Source organism: Leptonychotes weddellii, chromosome 3, assembly GCF_054177405.1.
Source record: "Leptonychotes weddellii isolate Sample4059 chromosome 3, ASM5417740v2, whole genome shotgun sequence".
In the NCBI taxonomy this organism is placed as follows: domain Eukaryota; kingdom Metazoa; phylum Chordata; class Mammalia; order Carnivora; family Phocidae; genus Leptonychotes; species Leptonychotes weddellii.
The window spans coordinates 84,001,931-84,019,200 of record NC_138371.1 but is presented as its reverse complement, the minus strand read 5'-3'; the positions used below and the strand labels follow the sequence as shown (position 1 = coordinate 84,019,200).

Below are 17,270 nucleotides of genomic sequence, written 5' to 3'. Positions count from 1 at the left end.
CAACCAGAAAGAACTACTCACAAAGCTCCCTGGCTAGAGGGGACCACCAGCTCAGCAATATGTATAGGCAGAGCCACTGGCTGGCATTTCTGCCTTGACACCATTGCCAGCAGAAACATAAGTTGCCAAGATCGATGTGCTTATTGTTCTGAGCCCTGCCCTCTTCTCCATCTCTAGATAATCCACAGTGGTGTAGTCTGCTGATTCCCCACCGTGATTCTCATGAGGCAAAACCTAAATTGGCCTTCTGAGAAGCATTCTGTAACAATGGGAAAGCATTCTGTAAACTTGGGCTCTCTTTTCCCCACTGTCAGCCTCCCTGCTCAGGGAGGACTGCTAATGTACAGATATTCATTAATTTTTAAATATTAAATTTATATGAAATTACTATGCTAAATTCAGTACTGCTAAAAACTCTTTCTGTAGAGGGGCACCTGGGTGGCTCGGTTGAGCCTCTGACTCTTGATTTCAGCTCAGGTTGTGATCTCATGGGTCCTGGGATTGAGCCCCATATTGGGCTCTGTGCTCAGTGCAGAGTCCACTTGAAGATTCTCTCCTTCTGCCCCTCCCCCCCGACTCATGCTCCCTCTCTCTCTCTCTCTCTCTCTCAAATAAATAAATCTTAAAAAAAAAAAAAAACAAGCCTCTTTCTTTAGGGGAAAAAAAAAAACTTTTTCCAGACTTCATGACTCCCCTTTACTTATGATATTTCATCACTGTATCATGGCCTCCAAAATCCCAGTACTCCTCTTTGTTCCATTTTCTATACTTCTTTATTCCAAAATTATATAATTATAAGAAGATATAAAAATGCCACACCTGCCCCTTTTGTCAGTCTATCCAGTTTCTCCTTTCTGTATCTATTTTTCATAAGAAGTAGTATAAGAAGATTGGTATGGTGGGTTTCATAAGTCTTGGCATGCTTTCCATCCTATTTATAGCAATCTGGCCAACTTAGCATCCCTAAAGCAGACACATCCTAACAACCAGGAGATAAACACTTTCTCAAAGGGGTGAGAATGGTATAATATAGAAAAAACGTTTCTTGATTCCTAATACTTTTGTTGTCTTATTTGTATAATTTCAAATCAATTTGTTTAACTTAAAATGTATCCAGATATTAATCCAGCGCAATTTAATGAGTTACTGTGTTGGTTTGGTTTGGAAGTACTCAACTTTCACTTTAAAACAGAATGAATTGTCTTTTATATATAGGTTAATATCCCTTTTTGCTGATCATCCTTTAGGAGGATTCTGACTTTAAAAAATACATTTGTGTGTGTGTCTGTGTGTTTATATATGTATACACATACACACATTTCTTCTTTTTTTTTTTTAAAGATTTTTTTTTTTTTTTTAATTCATGAGAGACAGAGCGAGAGAGAAAGGCAGAGGGAGAAGCAGGCTCCCCAGGAGCAGGGAGCCCAATGCGGGACTCGATCCCAGCACCCTGAGATCATGACCTGAGCCGAAGGCAGACGCTTAACCATCTGAGCCGCCCAGGCGCCCACATACACACATTTCTATGTGTGTCAATGAAGATAGATACAGATATACATATAGATCCATCATGAATGACTTATCAGTCACATACAGCTTTTTACAACAATGTCATTTATTACAAACTCCTTTAAGTGAAGTTTATATTAGATGCCTACTTAATATTTTTAAGTATTGAGTGTAAGCTCTAGGGAGCTATACATTGCTGGTGCTTTTGCAGATCTATATTACACTGTTCTAATCTTTAAAAGAATCTCAGTGAAGAGAAAAAAAGTTATATGAATGGCAAAAGGAGAGAATAATACAAAATAGTCAGATATATGTCAGCCTTTAAATCTTAATGTGGAATCATAAGAGGATGAGACTACTGTAATCCCAAGAGGGTGAGAAAGACTCCTGGTAGAAGTCATATATCTTGCAGGCCTGATGAACACATACAAAGTCCCTAAACACAGGCAAAAAGCATGAGTACATACTGGTTGATATAGCATCCTCTAAAGACAGGGCTGAAGCTGTCTTACCTAGAGTACAGTGTAGCTGTTAAAAAACTCAGGGGATTCAGTTAAATGGGAACCGAGAACAAAAGTTTAAATGGTGAATTAATGAATTACTTTTGAATTCGCAGCATATAGAATTAGTATGCATTTTGATAACTGCATACTTCCTAAAAACTTCCATTATAGATATTCCTTTAATTATACTTCATTTAGCTGTGTGTTCAAACATTATCTGGTTGCTCATACAAGCAAATAGAGCTTCTGAAACCAAAATCTTATATACTAGTTAAACATATTCTGATCAAGTATCAGACACTGCTAGCTGTATCTCAATTTTTATTTATCTTACATTGAAATAAAATGAACTGACTTCAATCAGATTCATCAAAGTGCATACAAACTGAGTTCATGTGAGAGTTGTCCTATGAGTCCCTAAGATGTATAGTTTATTTCCTTCTTCCTTCTCTCTCTCCTGGCTCTTCTCCTCTCCCTCCCTTTCTCCTTCCCCTTCTCTTCCCTGTCCTCCTCTTCTATTATTCCTCTTCCTCCTCCTTTCTTTCTTTTCAAAATTGGTGTAATATGTAGCATTTTCTATGGTCCAGTAACAGTAGATAGGTCAGTACATTTACTTCTCTGTTACTATATATTTTACATTATTTTTAAAGGTTTGAACTAAGTTAATAAAACAAGATGATTAGTATAAATTTCAGAGATGCTAGAGAATGTGCATTGCCATAGAAACAAAAGAATAGAAGGGTATAATATTTAATATTCACTAGTTTCATAAATAGTAAGCTACTCTGTGGTATTTCACAAAAAAAGAATATTTTGAAACTAGTATTTCTGGTAGCCTAGGGTTCAAAATCCATGGGTATGAGGGAATGTGTTATGTGGTTTTGAAATTTTGTAACATTAGTATGTTGGAAGTAGCCAATATTAGGGGGTAATTTAAGAGGAAATCTCAGCACAACTTTGGAAAAGTTAGATATAGTGGGAGCTGTAAGAACAAGGTAAAATTTATGACACAATGGTTTATATGTACTTTCCCTCTGATTATTCTACATGCGTGTGCACACACACAGTCACCAGAGAAAATATTTAAGACAATAAAACTAGGTTCTTCAGAATGTGTTGATGACTGCTGAAGAAATCCAAAGTAAAAGAAATATTATTGTAATTCCACACCTGCACATATCTGATCTTACAAGCATATTATGAGAGTTTTGGGATAGATAGGATCATGTCTCTGTTGTAGATGAGGACACAAGGCTAAGTAGTTATTTCCAGAGCACAACAGCTAGTAATTATCCTAGTCAGTTACAAAAACTTTTTCGGTTCTTTCTTCTATTAAGCGTTTGTGAAAAACTTTGAGGTAGATTTTTAAAGTACAATTTAGCTCTTTCATTTTCATTAATAAAGAAAGCTCTTTGCCCTCTTTTCTCTGCTCTTCCCTACTTAGACTTTTACTTTTCCAGAGAAATTGCAATGGGAATGACTGTTAATATAATACATTCTTTATTCTCACTGATAATGACCCTTAGTTTGAAAGAAATAAGCTGAAATTTTTGTTGGGCAACTTTTTGCAATAGTGCATCGTTGTAATTAATACAACAAATTACTGTTGCCAGGACAATTGCATGATTGTTGTATACAATCTTTGTCATAATGGCATTTGGAATAATGGAATTCTGCCTGTATTATCAAACACCTATAAAATTGAGTTATGATTCCCTGACTTTAAAACAGTCTTAGACCTTGGAACTCTCCAAAGTCCATCAGGCCTCAGGGCATGGTCTTTCAGTGTTTGGAAACAAGTTTCTTTGTGTTTGTTTGTTTATTAGTTTTTGATGTAGTGTTCCATGATTGTTTGCGTGTAACACCCAGTGCTCCATTCAGTATGTACCCTCTTTAATACCCATCACCAGGCTAACCCATCCCCCCACCCCTCCCCTCTAGAACCCTCCGTTTGTTTCTCAGAGTCCATAGTCTCTCATGGTTCGTCTCCCCCTCCGATTTCCCCCCCTTCATTTTTTCATCAGCTATACAAGCTAGCTGTCAAAGTCATTTACTAATTCATGAAAGTCCAGTGCAAAAGAGGGGGGAAAACTGTTTTTAAAAATGCGGTGGCGGTGGTTTTCTGTACATACCTTATCACTAAACAGAACTTATCTAGGAATCTAGACCTTGGAAGAGTTGGTTTCTAGTTAAGTATTTGCTTAATGACAAGGAATGACTCAACCAATGGCCAAGAGAAGAATACAATTAGAGAAACTGAGGCATCATCAAGAACAAAAGACACAAAGTCAACGAAATGTTATGTTTCAAATACATAATTCTAGGGCGCCTGGGTGGCTCAGTCGTTAAGCGTCTGCCTTCGGCTCAGGTCATGATCCCAGGGTCCTGGGATCAAGTCCCACATCAGGCTCCCCGCTCTACGGGAAGCCTGCTTCTCCCTCTCCCACTCCCCCTGCTTGTGTTCCTGCTCTCGCTATGTCTCTCTCTGTCAAATAAATAAATAAAATCTTAAAAAAAAATACATAATTCTATTTTATAGTTGTGAAAATTTATAAAAGAGCAATATTCTGTTCATGGAGTTTTCTGAATTAGACCTACATGATTGTGGCAGTTCCAGCTTAATTACTTTAAATTGGGGCTACACTGTTGACTGGTAAGAGATTGAATTATTGGAATTATAAACACCATGTATCTAGAGGTATATATGTGTGTATATATATGTATATAAAACATTGTTATTTAGATAACTATACCTTGGGAAATAAATGATAAAACATGAAATGATAAAATGATGAAATAAGAAATAAATGATAAATGGGAAATAAATGATAAAGAAAATAAATAATAAAACATATGAAAACCCCTGGTGATTTAGCATGGGGCTCCCTCTTCCTACATCCCTCACTCCCTCTTATCTCTATTCCTATCTTCTCTCTCCCCCGTGTTTCTTCTTTTCCTTTTCTTCTTTACCTCAGTCTCCAACCTGTATGTATGCCTATTTTTATAGATGCCAGAAGCCAGAAAGGCTGAGAATATTATTTTTGTCTTGATACAGGTAGATTGCAAATTAGACCAATGACCTAGTAGTCTGCCAGATGGTACATTCTCTGGTCAGTAGCCAGATATGCTAAGAGATCCTCAGAACTTTGAAATATATCACTCTGATACATCTGACAAATCTAGAATATGGGTTCAGGAATAAAAGATGAGTTTCTCTTTCATGCATTAGCAAAATTTCAGCAAGGACAGTAGGTTCTTTATCATTCAGGACCCAAACTACTTTGTTAGTCTACATGTTTTGCCATGTGTTCCAGAATTATTCACTAATTCACAGAATAAAGTGTTTACAGGATAGCTAGTGAACATTTACATTGGCTTGTACAGTAAGTTAGGATATGAGCATTTATTAGACAGTTATAACTGCTCAAAACCCACTAGAGATGCATTCACTTTAGGGGTTGCACATTTCCCTATAAATGGCTTGTTGTGAATAATGTAAATGTGCATCCCTGAGAATAAATTAAATACATTTCCTGCTATTGGTAATGTGTTAGAACAGTTGTGCCATAAATCACTTGAGCAGCATTTATAGATTACTCTCTCTAGGCCAAGCTTGTAAATATCTGTGTAACTCATTATTCAATGATTTGCAACCCACTAAAGAAAACCTTAGAGATTTTTCTCTTTTTTTTTTTTCTCTCTCCTCTCATATGATAGCAACAAACATCTACCTCAAAGGTACTCATTTTGAATGCTATAAAGCTTTACTTTTAATAGAAGCTAGAGAATTTAATGTATAACAAGAAGAACCAACCAGAAACCTATGGAGTGACTCTTGTTCCTCATAGGTGGGTCTTTACTCATGTATTCTTTTGCCCTTTCCCTACCAAGCCTTCCTTTCTGGAAGACTCGGGAATTCTCTGCAGGCTTGAGGCCACAGGGAGTGACCATTTTCCAATGCCTTTAGGCTTCCTTTGTGCTCTGCTTTCTCCCAGCTTCCTTCTCCACTCTCCTCCCCCCCTCCTCCTCCTGCTTCTCCCCACTTTTACACACATACCAACAATCGTGTAGGAACCAAGCAGACACATTTTTGTCTACTCCTGTCTCTGTCAATTTTATAACTTAGGATACATCAGAAGCAAAATGGGCATTCAGCTTTGGAAACGATATAGACCATTGGTTTCAGTGTATCCTTGGAATCACTCTTCTAAGTAAAAGCAAATTCAAAACAAAACAACAAAACACGTAAAAACAAACCAACACAGTGTTTCTCTGTGCTAGGCATTTTGTATGTATTACATCATTTTATGCTTATAGAGTAACATGATTAGCCCCTATTTATTAGTGAGGAAAGTGAAAGGTTTAGAAGACTTATAACATCTGAGGTTGCAGGGTCCAGATTTGAAATTGAGCCTAATTCAAAAGCCAGCATCAGCGCGGTGAATTGTGCAAGACTGTTGAATCTCAGATCTGTACCTCTGAAACAAATAATGTAATATATGTTAAGAAAAAAAAAAAGAAGAAGATAGCAGGAGGGGAAGAATGAAGGGGGGAAATCGGAGGGGTAGACGAACCATGAGAGACGATGGACTCTGACAAACAAACTGAGGGTTCTAGAGGGGAGGGTGGTGGAAGGATGGGTTAGCCTGGTGATGGGTATTAAAGAGGGCACGTTCTGCATGGAGCACTGGGTATTATGCACAAACAATGAATCGTGGAACACTACATCTAAAACTAATGATATAATGTATGGGGATTAACATAACAATAAAAAATTAAAAAAAAAAAAAGCCAGCATCTGTATTCTTTCAGCTTGACCTTTCTCCATAACTCTGGCAAGTGAGTCTTATCTTATGAAAACTGGTCATGTCTATTGAATATAATGCTCTGAAATTTTCCCTCTGTGAACTGTGTTTGAGTTTCCAAACTTACAGTAGCCTGCCCCTCCCCTACCCCGACATTTACCTAAGTTGCTTTCTTTTGCCTCTTTCTTGTTGCATTGGACTTCTAACCTAGGAGAACACTATACTTCTTGGAATAACCTCCAAATTATCCTTTGTACATCTGAGTTTATGTCAATAGGAAATAGAAAAACCTCGCAATGGGGAGTTCTGTTTATGCCACTCCTGTGCACCTACCAGCCCCAAAGACTCTGCTTCAGCAGTCATTAGCCCTCCTCATGCTCACTGACTCACATTTCAGAGTCTCATCTATTTTGTGCTCTGCCAATTTTCAATTTGTTTCTGGTGACACTTGATTGAGTGGCTCCAACCTTTGGGTAATTGGTGATGAGCTGGAGCTTGATGGCTTTTAGTTTTCATTTAGATGATGCTTTGCTGAATCAACTGCTGCCTTGTAGCATAGTCCAGCATGAACCCCTCCCCTCACCGAGTGCCCTGTATGTTTGTAAAATGCTTTTTGTTCTTCAGAGTACTCTCAAACTTATTTTATTGTCTTCATTGTGAATTATATAGGGTAAATCTATGAGTGAAGAAACAGACATGGAGAAATGACTTCTATTTCCAGAAGCAGTGGCTTTACTTTGTTAAGGAAGCAGCTTCTATCGATGCCCCTTTTGTAACCACAATGTGCTAAAATAGGTTCTCAAAATCTCTAACTTTCTATATAGGATAGTTTTGACATAGCAATATCCAGCTTATTAAATAGTGCACTTGGAAGATTTCAACCACCCATATAATGTAGAATGGGGCATGAAGACTAATTAGCTACTATTATAATTCTTCTTGCTATTGAATTAATATTGGTAAAACATTTATAAAGTAGGTATATAAAGATACCACTTGAAGCACTTACTGATATCCAAGAAAATAAGAAAAGGGGATATCAAGATTCTGGTTTCTGTTCTTTATATTATACAATGTGACTATGACAGGTTGTTGACACTATTTGAAGCTCAATTTACTGATCTATCAAGTGAGGATAATAATTACTCTTTAGAATATCAAATGATTTTTATTGGGATTACAAGTACATCAAAAATTAGTAATATTGAAAATTTTAAAACAGAGTTGGAGCCCAGATTTACTTGTAATATTTCCAGTTGCTCACAGCTTTCTGCACATAAGTGCAGTTTTCTCTAAGAATTATGAGAAGAGTAGCTATTTCAACTTTTTAAAATAGTGAAATACAAAATTTAATTTTTTGAAATGACTCAATTGCTCTCTTTGATCTCTGTGAGAACTTTCTTTACTGTCAATGATATTTCATTATTATGATGGCTATTAAAACATTAGTATCAAACTACTGTGTATTAATGGTTTTGAACTCAGGTTTTTGATCTATATTCCATTTCACTTATGATTTCGATTTCATCCCAAATGTAGGTTTCATATCCAAGTAGAATAGACCAGGTTTTCACTTTGAATTTTAAACATATGTTTACAGTATGTGAAGGTTACCCTACAAATCCTTCTTTGTATCATTTCAATCCCCCAGGTTGGTAAAATGGAAAAAGAACGTGAAAATATATTTACACCTATGGTGCAGTACAGCATTGATTGCCAGGGAAACTCTCCATAAAACGGCATGTCTGATCAGCTATAACGGATAGTCTCTTGGTGATTTTTGTACACACCTCAGATTTTTAAAATTTATGTGATGTTCTCCAAATCTTAATGTCCTTTGCATTTTGGTGACAATATTCATATCTCCTTGAAAAGTATCTGTGGGGACACCTGGGTGTTCTCAGTCAGTTAAGCAGCTGCCTTCAGCTCAGGTCATGATCTCAGGGTCTTGGGATTGAGCCCCACATCAGACTCCCTGCTCAGCGGGGAGTCTGCTTTTCCCTCTCCCTCTGTGCTCTCTCTCTCTCTTTCTCTCACTCTCTCTCTTGCTCTCTCAAATAAATAAAAATCTTAAAAAAAGTATCTGTGAATAATAAGTGAACTATTTTTCTTAAAGGATATAATGTGTTTGGCTAGATTAGATTTATCCTATTTCACTAGTATTCCTTAGTTCTTCATATTTATCTGTAGGGTTTTTGAAGTTTTAAAATAGTATACTTATTATGGTAATAAGAGAAAAAAATGGTAATTCTGAAATGGCAGATATAAATAGTATGGGTGTTTTTACCTTCTAATTAGTTTTAATTGCAGATTTTATAGAGACCAAATTCCCACCCCCCAGGTGTTTTGTTTGTTTGTTTGTTTTTTCCCTGGTTCAGAAGACTCTCAGATAAAATGGACCTTCTCAATTTGGTTGCATGTATTATTTTCTAGATGGTAAATTCCATGTTGAAAGTGAAATGTTAGGTACACAGCTGTGTTGAGTAAACATTTGCAGAAAATAAGTTTGAGATTTAGAAACAGCCTAGATACCTTTGTATTCTCTTTCCTTCCTGTCTCTCTTCTTAGCATTGGCACTTTGAGAAAGTTATTTAACCTGAATAAATCAGGAAAATTAAAATAATCATGCACAACTTGGAAGTTATAGTAAGGGTTAATATACGTAAATCATTTAGCACAGTGTTTAGCACGTAAGTACAAAAATAAATTGCAAATATTATGTATTAGATCCAATATTAAGTACCTCCTATGTGATGAATGCTACGTTAGACCTTGGGATATAATGATGAAGAGCCCTTGTCCTCAAGGAACCTACAGTCTAACGAGGAATGCAGAAAATTTCTAATCAATTTCAACAGAGTAGCAAGTATTAAAAGAGAAAAAGCAAAGGGTGTCATGTCAGTGTATATTGGCACATTTTCTAACAGCTGGGAGGATTCCTGAAGTTTTCCAGGCATATGGAAATATACATATGGAAACCTCTGAGATGAATAAGGGTTAGGTAGGCAAAGTAGAGTAGATGACGGAGGAAGGGAAAAAAGAGGAAAGAAAAGATTCGGTGTGAGCAAGAGCCTAGAGCAATGGTGACTGGAAAAAATGAGCCCAGATCAGCTTCCCATGCAGCACCCTCTATGTTGTTAGCCCCATGTATAGAACTGATTAGCACTCTTCTTCCTCTGGCCGATCAAGTGGTTTTGGCTAACCAATTATCAGATTCTCCTGAGAGGAAAGGGGCCCAAGGATCTTTGGGGGGAGAGGAAAGGCACAAATGGAGAGTGAGATCCTAGACACATGCTAGGTGCAGTGTTTAGCCCCTTTTCTTTGGTTTATGGTGGGGACTGGGAATGGAGGGAGGACACAAACATTAAAACATAGATCACAGAATTGATTCTCTTGGCAGACACGACACTCTAACCTGAGGTTCTCATTGCTGACAGCATCCTGGGGCCCATCACACAGCAGGAACCACATTGCAGTTCACTGCTTATGTTGGTTTGATTTTTTATTTGGTTCTTGGATGGATGGGGCTTAGAGTGAAAAAAGAGAAGTAAGCATCACATGGAAATAAGAGAAGGAAAGGAGAGAGAGAAAAAAAAACAGGACAGGTAGAGAGATTGACATTGAGATTGAGTTTGTGTGCCCTCAATTCAAATAGCAGTTGTCACCTAGGGATCCTCCAGGTGGCATATGGTTAGTTATGACTATATGCTTCATTTGTTTTTTCATTAGCATCTCCTAAATATTGGTGTGCCAGTGCCACTTACAATTCTCTTGTTGACAAAAAAAATTCAAAATAATTTCAAATTTATAGAAAATTCACACCATCAGTTTTTGAGCTTGCCATATATACTTTATCTTTCTCTCCCTGCCCCATACACACATGTACCCCTTTCTCTCTCCACATGGACACACACACACTCATACACACACACACACACATATATATGAAAAAATAATGGTATATGTGTGAGTATGTATACACACTCTTTTTTCTGAGCCACCTGCAGATGTTGAAGGCCTCATGCCCTTTAATCCCTTAATACTGACCATTCAGGGGCTGCCTGGGTGGCTTAGTCAGTTAAACATCTGATTCTTGATTTTGGCTCAGGTCATGATCTCAGGGTTGTGAGACAGAGCCTCTCAATCTCTCTCTCTCTCTCTCCCTCTCTAATATATATATAGATAATATATAGATATAGATATATTAGAGAATGTGTATGTGTATACACACATATATATTTTTTACATATATATATAGGCCATTCAGTATGCATTTCCTAAGTACAGGATATTCTTTAACATAATCACAGCATAGTTAACAAATTCAGGAAATATATCATCAACAATACTTGCAGCTAATCTGTGGACCATATTCCCAAGTTCTCAATGGTCCCAGTAATGTCCTTTCTAACATTTACAGTCCTTTGATTACAGGATCCAGACCATATTGCATTTAATGATTGTATACCTTTGGTCTCTTCAGTCTTTTTCTTTCATGACATTGACTTTTTTGAAGAATGTGGGCCATTATTTTGGACTGTGTTTGGTTATTCTTCTTTCTTCATTCCCAAGCTTCCATAAAAATATAAACAGGTGACACCATTTGTAATACATAACTGGTGATTGGATAGGCCATACATCATTCATTTGTTCCAGGGTATCTGATTGGATTACAAATTTGTACCTACACTACTCCATAGTGTCATAACATACCAACCAGAAGGACTATGTGGGGATGTCCCTGACTATTATAAAATCTTCACTCAAACATCTTAGCTGAGCAAAAATCTCCAAATATTTATGTGTGATCCTAACTTCCTCCTAGCAATAGGCCAGCAAAGCTTTACCAGGAACATTATTTCATATTGATGATATGATAGCTTTTGCCCTTGCTCTTGTCAGTTTCATTACACTGAGACGTGTGGCACTCCTCTTTCCACTTAACTCTCTAAATACAATGCGCCAGCCCCTAGACTTTGAGCATCTTTTGTGAACTGTGGTCTCCTCGAAGGCAGGCAGCAAGGCTTATTCAATGTCCTATCCCTAACTTGACTCTCCCAGTCTTCAACCTTTAGCTTTTCTTGCTTTTTGGTTAGTTTATAACCCATAGTTCCTTGTGTCTTTTCTCTCTCTCTCCTTTTCCATCTCTAATTACCATTTTCCAGACTAAATGCTTCCCAGGTTAAAATAAATAGCAGTCACAATAACCACAGTCACAGTACAGCTCTCTGATGCGTTGTTTTTCCCACTGTCCCTACCTCAACATACTCCTCAAGTACCGCTAATTTTCAAGTAGAACAATTGAAGATACTGAAGAACAAACTAGCCCTCCCCAATTCAGATCATCCCCAATTCAATTTGAATTCAAATTCAAATTGTTACATTCTTCAAACTTCAGTTTCATCATCTGTAAAAACAAGGATATTTAAAGTATATCTAGATCAACAGGAGGTTGAGGGACTTTATGTAATAATCCCCACATAATGTCCACCACAGTACTAGGCATGTGTTCATACTCTAATAAAATGTTACCTATTGCTATTTAGGGTTTAAGACCGCATCCAGAATATGTTTTCGGTCTCCACTGTTGTTATCCTTTTAATGCCTCAAAAGACGAACAGAAGCTATAAGACTATTCTGCCATACATAGGGTTATATGTCTTGTTGGACCCCTCAGATCTGGGGTAAAGTATAGGAAGAAACAGAGCCCATCGCTGTAGGGCCCAGGAATCCAACCTCTGCCCCTTCTGACTGACCAATAACTTTAATTTATGGTATTTAATTTCTCATCAGGTTTGCTATGATGCCATAGTAAATATTCCTTTTTGTATGCAATTCTTTACCTGTGCAAAATATATTATTAAGAGTTCACTGCACTTGCAAAATCCACAACTCTAAGAATTCAAAATGCTTACATTCATTAATCTCATTAAACTCACTAAGTATCCCAAAGCTACTTTAGTAGACAGAGGTTTGAAATATATGCTATCACTTCATTTATTTTGAAAATGAAAAACATGAGGGGTTCATACTGATGACCCTATAGGAGTTCGTTTAAATTCTACATTAAATCTATATCTCCTTTTTTCTATACTAAGAATCCACTTTTTCAAGGACACTGGAGATTAAAAAAAAAAGAATATAACATAATTATACATTTGCTTTGTTCCATGTAACACAGAAAACATCCTCAGAATAACAATACTTCTACCACAAACATGAGTACTTTAAAATGCCAGTATTTTTTTCATAGACTTTTTTTTTTATATTTGAATTTTATCTATTTCTTCAGATAAATTCTACATGTAAATTTAGCTCGCCACAAGTCTTTGCATTAATGTCTCCCCAGTCCTTTTGGATGTCTAAAACTCTGTGTCCAATAAATTCCTAAGAAAGGACTCTTGGAAACATCATTCCTTGAGTTCTTGCATATTGTCAACAGTTTATGCATGGTCTTTTAATTGAAAGCCAGCTTTGTTGGACATAAAATCCTTGGATCATGTTTATTTGTTTGTTTTCTTTGTATATCTTTATAATAGCTCTGCAGTTTTTTATGGTATGAAGTTTCCTGTCCAAAAGTCTAATGACCAGTCTGATTTTGTTTCCTTGGTAAATCATCTGGTATTCTTTCCCAGATACTCACAGAATCTTTTCTTCGTTTTCTTTAAAGCTTCATTCTTTTACTAGGATATGTCTCAGTATTAGTGATTCTGAGGTACCCTTTCAATAAGTAGTTTTGAGTCTTCACTTTTTTTTGAAAGTTTTTTAAAATCTTTTTTCAGGTCTGTTCTCTTGTTTAGGTTTTCTTTTTCATAAAATCTTATATGCAAGTGGCATCTGTTTTGACTTTTCTATTTGTTTTTCCTCAAACACTTTTATCTCTCGTTAAATGTTTTTTTATTTCATTTTTTCCATTTTTTGTTTTTCTTGAGCAAAAACAATTTGTATTTTTTACTCTTGCATTTCTCCTAGTTTTATCTTCACTTCTGAAAATGTTTCTTTTATTTCTATTTACTGAGTTCTATCACTAAAAGTCTGTGTTTTTCTTTTTTTTTTTTTTTTTAAAGATTTTATTTATTTATTTGACAGAGAGAGACACAGCGAGAGAGGGAATACAAGCAGGGGGAGTGGGAGAGGGAGAAGCAGGCTTCCCGCTGAGCAGGGAGCCCGATGCGGGGCACGATCCCAGGACCTGGAATCATGACCTGAGCCGAAGGCAGATGCTTAACGACTGAGCCACCCAGGCGCCCCAGTCTGTGTTTTTCTAATTATTATTTATGATGTTCTTTCATATCTTATGCTATTTTCTAAGTCCTGATTTGTTCACTTTGAAATAGTGGTTTTCATCTGTTTTTCATGCATGTCTTTCTATTATACTTTTTTTTTTTTTAATCTATGGGGATCCTATTTTGACTTTTATATCTTTTTTCATAATACTGTTGTTTTGGAATTTGAATTTGATATTTTCTTTGCTTTTTTTTTTTTTTTTTTTTTGAGAGAGGTAGAGGGAGACAGGAGGAGGAGCAGAGGGAGAGGGAGAATCTTAAGCAGGCTCCACACCCAATGCAGAGCCCCGGAGGTGGGGCTCAATCTCTTGACCCTGAGGTCACGACCTAAGCTGAACTCAAGAGTGGGTTGCCTGACCAACTGAGCCACCCAGGTGCCCTGTTTTTTTGTGTGTGAAATCAAATTTTGTGAACTTTTAGGAAGGGGTGTGGTTGAAGATTGTTTTTTCCTATAATTTCATTTTCATGGTCCAGGGCTTGTTCATTCTTTCCCTCTTTTGTTTTGTTTTTAGTGTTGAGAACTACAGCAGCTTACTTTGTGAGATTTACTGGATCCTGTTTCCTTCCTCCTTCATTTACTGGTCCTTCCTTTTCCTTCATTGCTAGTTTCCCTGTTTAGCTCAGTTTGGAAATTCTTCCCACCCATTTCTCTTCAGTGCAGGAAACTGTCCTGGAAAGGACTTTTGTCTTGTTAATGTTAAGAATTCATTGAACTCATACTTCATCAACACCAAAAACCTCTCCATGGACGCCCTTATGGTCACCTGCTTTTAGAGTATACAAAACCTCCTATGCTCAGATTTAATTTTCCATTTTTGGTGTTCTTGGGTATGTCAGATGCCTCTTTTTTACTTTCTGCTTTCTCCTGTTGGATACAGATGTCACACAGGTGCTGCAACTTCAGTCATTGGTCCCCCGTTCATAGTTTGTTTATGGAGATAACTCATCACTTAATTTTACTAAGCATATTATCCATATGCTTCTGTCTTTGCTCTTCCTACTGAATTGTGATATCCAAAGAACTTTTTTTTTTTAATTTTTTTTTTTTTTTAAGATTTTATTTATTTGCGAGAGAGACAATGAGAGAGAGACAGAGAGCATGAGAGGGAGGAGGGTCAGAGGGAGAAGCAGACTCCCTGCCGAGCAGGGAGCCCAATGTGGGACTCGATCCCGGGACTCCAGGATCATGACCTGAGCTGAAGGCAGTCGCTTAACCAACTGAGCCACCCAGGTGCCCTCCAAAGAACTTTTTTTTCCACTTCTGTAACCATCTTCTTAGAATTCTTGAGAATATTTTTAAGTATAAGAGGCATGAGTAACAATTCTTCAGGTCCAGATTTTTCTCCTATAGAGGTCTGTTCATCCCTTATCAACCTTTGAGGATCAGGGTTTCATTTTTTTAAATATTTATTTTAATTCCAGTATAAACATAGAGTGTTATATCAGTTTCAAGTGTACAAGATACTGATTCAACAACTCTACACATTACTCTGTGCTCATCATAGAAACAAAGCAAAAGCGAACTATTGGGACTACACCAAAATAAAAAGCTTTTACACATTTACTAAAACCATCAGTAAAATAAAAAGAGAACCTACTGAATGGGAGGAGATATTTGCAAATGATATACCTGATAGGGGTTAATATTCAAAATATACAAAGGACAACTCAACACACACACACACACACACAAAAAAAAAAACCCAACAAATAATACGATTAAAAAATGGACACAGGACATAGACATTTTTCCAAAGAAGACATACAAATGGCCAACAGACACATAAAAAGATGCTCAGCATCACTAGTCATCAGGGAAATGCAAATCTAAACCACACACAATATTACTTCACACCTGTCAGAATGGCTAAAGTCAAAAACACAAGTGTTGGCAAGGATGTGGGATAAGAGAATCAGGATTTAATTTTATTAAAAATTTCCTTACAAAGCATTGCAATGGTATTTTGCAAATCTTTTTATGCCATTTTTCCAAATAAGAAAAGTCAATAGCATTATGTATCCATATTTGCCTCATGAGAGATATGGAGAAAAATAGCAGAGCTTCTTTCAATAGGACTAATCAATGAAATGAAGGAGAGACCATCTCAGAATGATCAGATAAATTCTGTAACAGAACAAAAGTGTTCGTTTTCTGTATCTGGTGGGAGTTGACAAGGCCAGGCCTTGGAATCATGCTCATTTCCAGACAAAAAGTATGCTGAGTGACTGAAGTTCACAAGTACCTGGGTTTATGTGAGGTTTTATTGTGTTTGTTAATAGTTAAGTGTTAGAAAAATATCAAATTATACATTCTTATTTGGGTTTCTTTAAAATATCTAAATTAACTCTCATCCTTTATCTGGGTAAACCAAAACTCATTTATTGATGTTTTATTAAGTTAATGATAGATGCCATTATTTTGGGAATTGTCATCTAGAATTTATAGAAAATGAAAGAGAATTAGAGAAAAGATTGCATTCTCTTTTTATCAGATATACAGACATATAGGGAATCCTTACTTTTAGACAATATGATCATAGTCCAGGGTTGACCATTTGTCTACTAATGGTAGCTTACAAATATTGTCTTATTGCCTAGGAAGAACCAAATTATCCTACACAACAATTATTTATTATTTACATTCTTTATGCCAGACATGGAACAAGCTTCTCAGTGTCTAAGAAAATTAAGACATGGACTCTCTTCAAATAGCCCACGGGAAAGAATGCACACACATTGATACATGTACAAGTGCAATGGGAAATGTGCAATAAATGATATTCCATTTTTATGGGTGCAAGGGAGTCATTGGAGGTTCTCAGATGGGATATCTGATTTAATTTTGATAGTTGAATACAAATATTCAGGTTAGGTCCAAGGGTAAAGGCCCTATTGCTAGACAGAACAAAAGGTATGAAAGCACAATGTCATAAGGAAGGACTGAACTTTAAGATAGGTGCTGGTTTTCGGGCGCCTGGGTGGCTCAGTTGGTTGAGCGACTGCCTTCGGCTCAGGTCATGATCCTGGAGTCCCTGGATCGAGTCCCGCATCGGGCTCCCTGCTCAGCGGGGAGCCTGCTTCTCCCTCTGACCCTCCCCCCTCTCATGTGCTCTCTCTCTCTCTCATTCTCTCTGTCTCAAATAAATAAATAAAATCTTTAAAAAAAA

At 36.8% G+C, this 17,270-nt stretch overlaps 1 protein-coding gene across 1 annotated transcript in view; it reads left to right on the top strand.

Moving 5' to 3' along the window:
* Positions 1-17,270, top strand: part of THSD7B (thrombospondin type 1 domain containing 7B) — a 658,530-nt gene that overhangs the window by 595,565 nt on the left and 45,695 nt on the right. The window lies entirely within an intron of this gene.